Genomic DNA, 5,708 nt, shown 5'->3' with positions numbered 1-5,708 from the left:
TTCAAACAATGGAAAATCTCATCTTTTTTTGATGTATGCAGTGTGGGAAGCCTCCAGATGACAAATGGGGGAGGGCTTTGCAACCTGTCCCTATTTACTCCATGTTCATCTTGCTTATGAAATATTCTGTCTAGTGTAAGCGAGGTTAACGTAGCCCAGCCCACTGTCATCACAGAGTCTGTTTGAACTGCTGGGATTCCTCCTGTAGCAAAAATAGCATGGGCAGATCCTTTCCCACACAGAGCCCCAGGGCTCAGTCCCTTTACATGGACTGAGAAACAGGCAGGGCCTTCTTCCAGGGCAGCAATCCAACAGCACCCATCCAGCTCCCACCAGCACCGTTTGGATGTGGTGCCTGTGTCCCTGCGTGATGTGACCTGGTCACACACAGATCTGGGCTGTGGCTTTCCATAAGGCAGCACCCTCAGGAGGGACAGCAGGTTTCCATAACAGATAGTTTCAGTAGGTACTTCCTATTCTTAAGATAAATACTCTTTTTTTTCTTTTTTGATAGAGCGTGAGTGAGCCACTCAGAGCCTAGCAACTCTGCATTTCTGGATTGCATCCCTTAGCACGAGAGCTGGCAACAGTCAAGGACAGTCTTTCAGAATACATATATATATATTTGCAAATTGGACATTAAGCACGTCAGCGGAAACCTGGTATAAGTAGGAGAAGTTTCCAATCAAATGTCAACGTGCTGCTGATCTGGATCAGCATGGTATCTTGCCCCTGGGGAGGCAGCAGGCTGCAGTTCCTGGATCCATGAAATGACGGATAAGGGAACCAGTGGTCAGGGAGCACTACTCGTTCACACATGTGCCTCTCAAGGTCGTGTGGTTCCTCATGTGCGCAGAGCAGCCCAGCAACTTGCTGTCCAAAATATCAGCTTTATCCTCATTGTCACCCTGGGTTTACCTTGCTGACCACCAGTCTTCTGTCTTTTGAGCCTTTTGACGTCAGTGTGAGTTCTGAAAAATCTAATTTTGTCTGAACCACACAAGGCTAGTGAGAAATTGTGTGACTACAATGATGTGTCACGTTGGTGAATGCCGTCTGTTTTGGGCTTTGCAGGAAAGTACATATGAAGGAGCGAGGAGGAAGTGTATGAAATTCCCTGACTTGGTTTAAGCAATAATGACTAACGTTTGTCCACACAGGATTTTCCTGTGCGATGAGGCAGGTTTTGAAGTAAAGTGCTTTACTTAGCTGCTATTTCCATCTGCGATGTCTGGATCCATTGTATCCCTCCTACAGGCTTCTGAGGCAATAGCATAGCTGAGTTAGTCAGGACGAGAGACAGGGGGACCTAAGGTCTCTTTTAATGCAGACTTTGCAGAGTGTATGGAAAGCTGGACCTTCATATTCTTGCTTACAGGTCCATATCATTTAGAGTATTGCAGAAAAATCTCTGTGTTCCCTTGAATGTTGGAACAGAGACTGGGAGAGTTCATCTGCAGTGCTTATGGAGTAGTGAGAGATAGGCAGAACGTGCTATATCATATACCTATAAATGTTTGGATGCATGTATGTGACTGAGTGACTGGCAGACCTGCATGGCCTCTAAATGCCTGAAAAGATACAGCTAGCACGGTGTTCTGGCAAACTTTTAAAACCAGATTTGTTACAAAACTCCCAACAAGGACAAATAACTGCAAAGGTGCACTGAAGGTAAGTGAAATTCTGGCAGTGATTCAGTCCTGGGTTTCTCAGTTCATAAAAGCCACCTTGATAAGCAGGAGTCTAGAAGGACAGCCTTCAGAGGCAGAGGCAGGATTGTTCCTAGCAGGACCGATCCTGCTTCCTTGGCTTTCAGTAGCACCCACAGCCTTGCTAGCTCTCTGGGCTTCTGAAAATGCCCAGGCACTGTTGGCATGGTTTTGCAAGAAAAACTAGAAATGCTCTATTGTGTGCATTTTTCTCTGAAACCACCTATAATACAGCCACTTACTTGTCTTCTTGTCAGATTACCTGTGTGGCAGTTGCCTTTGGGGCTGTGATGGTGAACCTGGCATTAAATGCCATATTGAAGTATAAGAGGAGAATAAGGTAAAGCGTAGTCAGCAGAGCTTTGGCTTTCAGACTGTTTTGTGAGTTTGCAGGCAAACTGCCTTTAAGGCATTTAAATGTGAGGACTCTTGTTCTCTTCCCTCCCCTCCTGGTGTCTCTGACTCCTCCAGAGCACCAGAGCTCATCCTCCTCAAACCCATGGAGAGAAGCCGGGGAGCGGTTTCAGTGCAGCTTACTGGATCCTGGATGCACTCTTGAAGGCTTTTTGATTGCAATGTTATTTCCTCTCAGAGCCAATGTGATTCCCTCTGTGCCACAATAAAACCACTTAACAATCTTTCTTCCCTTTCAGGAGAAAGGAAGCAATTTTTAAAAATATATAGCCACATACCTCCAGCATTTCTAGTCTAAAAAATATATCACATCTAAAATATTGTGGCCACAGCTCTGCAGGCTCTCCCACATCCAAACAATGAAACGTCATGCTCCAGAACTTCATGCCTTTTAAGATTCAGTACTGGGCTGGTAACATACATTGCATTTTTTTAAAAGTTACAGTGCTGCATGTCATTAGAAGAAAAAATACTTATTTGTCCTCTGTTATTGAGCGCTGATTACTAGCCATTTCAAATCTGAATTAGAAATAACTTAAACTGTGGCACTCACCAGCAAATAAAAGGCATATTAGATTATTTCAGAATGCTTTTATGGCTCCATGTGAGTAATTAGACAGATGGTACTCAGGCACTTGGTTATAATGCTAAAGGAATACAAAAAACCTGTCTTGCTTAAAATAAGAAAGAAAAGTCTCAAAAAATTCTACAATAGTTTCAAAAGTGTTATATGTGCAGCGTGGATAAAGTAGTGAATGTGAATCCTTAATGCCATAGCCTGCCTTAAAACCCCCAACAAAAATCTCACGCAAGTAGTAATGCTGTCCCACATGCACATTAATGAAACATTTGCATTTCGTGGTTCTGTATCTGTCTTGAAAATAGGTGCATGTGTGTAGGTACAGGCTGTGTTTGCAGAGCATACGAATTAAGGAAACATATCCAGCTACTGTGAAATCACGTGAACTTTGTAGTATAAATGAGGTGGAAATTTTCCAGATTTGTATTTAAAAATGGCATACTCAAGAGCTTTGGAACTAAACAAGCCCCATCTGTTTTAAAAAGTATACAGCACTAAGAATATGCCCCAGTATACATCAGAATTAGGGATGTTGTATAAGAAGCAGCAATTTGTAGGGTAGCAGGAAGATTTGCAAAAAAATACTTTGTGTGTCTATTCTCTGTGCAATTGGTTCAATGCACTCATTGCCTAAAACCACTAAGTTTTTAGTATTAATTATGAACTATTTTCAAGCCTGATTTTCTGATGGAAGTGTTTCATTATGTCTTATGATACCGAAGCGTATTAGTTGGCAGGTCCCACTCAGCTAGGGGCTGACCACAGCAGAGGCAGACCAGCATGTATGAGAATGGGGTCTGGTATTTCAAGTCTCCCAAAGAGTCCGGGATGCAGCAGAAGAGAGATGCGGCTCTGTAAAATGGCAAATCTGCTGTACCTTTGCTGACCTGAGTCTGACAGGGCTGCTCAGGCTCTGTTTTCTTTCAAGTTTCTCTGCTGGCGCAAACGCTGCGACATGTTACTGTAAGGAACAGCGGAACAGCAGCCACACATCGGGGGTTTGCAGGGGGGCTTCTGGATGCTCATTGTACCCAGGAGATGCTATATTGCCTGAATTACTGATAGTAAAGTTGCTCTTCTAGGAAGAGAGGGAAGAAAACACAAAAGGTTGGCTCAAAGCTCATGTAAACAATTAGTAGCAAAGTAAACTAGGGCGTGAGCTTGGCAGCACATCCAGCTAATGCCCTGAATTCCTTTGTGTGAAGCAGCTTACTTTACTCAGCAAGTGCAGGGAGGCCCTGGACAGATGCCCTTTTGCAGGTCCAGCAGAGTCAACAGAAGATGCTAGTGATCCAGATGCTCCTCAGTGCTTCTCTGCCAGGAGTTGCTGCCCCCTCCTATTTGCTGGCAGAAGGAGTTTGCACGAGCACGTATGCCTTTGGATCAGGCAGCACCAGTAGGTCTGGTGCAAACTGGCCATGCTACTGGTGTGAGCTGGCTCCAGGGATTTGGCTGCTGTGAATTAGGGAATGCTCCCACGGTTTGCTCACTCTGGCAGATCCAGAGCAGGGACAGGGACAAGTGCTAGCGAGTGCTGCCATGGCCCAGCTGTAGTGGGAGGAGGGCAGCCCTCTGCGGCCACGTGGCACCTGGTATGGAAGAGCATCTACCTGGAAAATGAGTGCAGAGGAATGAACGAGCTGTGAATTCACCCACCCCCTGCTGCGCATTAGCTTTCCCACTTCAAGAGGGTGATTAGATTGCTGTGTGCCACTGCTAGTGAGGGGTGATACCCACCTTTTCTGAACCCCCCCCCTTTAATGCTGTACACAGCCCCTGATTACCATTGCCCTTCCCCCTTGGCTCTCGGGAGTATGTTTTGCAGAAGCACAGATGTTACCCAGAAAATTCCCAAACCATAGAATTGCCTCATACTTTTTATGCTTTTTGCTTCGCTTTGATATTTCCCCAAGGATGCTATGCCTTCTTCGGTCTCTCTCTGGGCAGCAAGTCCCTTTGTAATGTCGTGATATTGCTGGTCGTTTTTTCTTTTTTTAATTTAAAAACTTGCTTTGGAGTTGTTTCTTCTTCTGTGACAGTTGGTCCCCAGGAATTATTTTGGTTTTACATAATTTGCACATCTGTGTTCCGTCTGTGGTATGAAAACCAGGTTCTTAATTATAACAACCATATATCTGTTCCTTTCCTATTGCCACTGTGACCCTCCCAAAGTCACTGGCAGTTCATCATCTTGCAGCAGCTCAAAATGAGCAGTGCGTAAGGGGTGAATTCCTGCTAGTTTAGCACCGCTATCAAGTGTCCTCATTGCATCTTACACTCTGATGAGTCCTTGACACTGGAGGACAGTTTCAGTTCGCCTTCACCTGTCACCGAGCCGTGGCCACCACTGCAACAGGCATGGTGAGTTTTGAACAGGCTCTGTTTGATCCACATTAAGCTCTCTGGGAAAGGGCAGGATCTGTTGATGATTATTTGTGGCAGACGTTTGCCTGACGTGGGAGAACAGCTCTTTAAATCACAAGACTGTCAGTGGCTGCAAACATCTGTGGATATGGGATTTGTAATCTCTCCTCTCAGACCTTGACATTGCTGTTTAATCTCTGCTATTTGCAACTACAGTTGCGTTTTTTTATAGGAGTCATGTAAAATCCACTGCAGGAAGGAATCACTGTGCATTTCCAATTTGAGTGGCAGTGGATATTGCACAAATATGTGTATATGTGTGTACACATGCACACATGCAGACGCACACACATGTAAAGCACAGGGAACTCTAGTGCAAACATTACCACATACTCCAGAAAGACAAATGAGGGGAGCAGTCAGTCCGTGGGCTAGAGCTGTGGAGTTTTCAAGTGGTGCAGTAATGAGAAGTAGGCATGCCCTGGGGTCCTGGCCAGCCCTGACGTGACACCCATGACAGCCCTATATATGCCTCCAGGATGATATATCCAGAGAAATGTAATTGTTCCCTGTTAAAGTGCTCATTGTTTTGGAACTGAGGACTTTCTTCACTGATCAAAGAGCTGCCTTTGATTAATCGG

This window comes from Falco punctatus, assembly GCF_963210335.1.
Source record: "Falco punctatus genome assembly, chromosome: 4".
Lineage (NCBI taxonomy): Eukaryota > Metazoa > Chordata > Aves > Falconiformes > Falconidae > Falco > Falco punctatus.
This window is presented reverse-complemented; position numbering follows the sequence as displayed.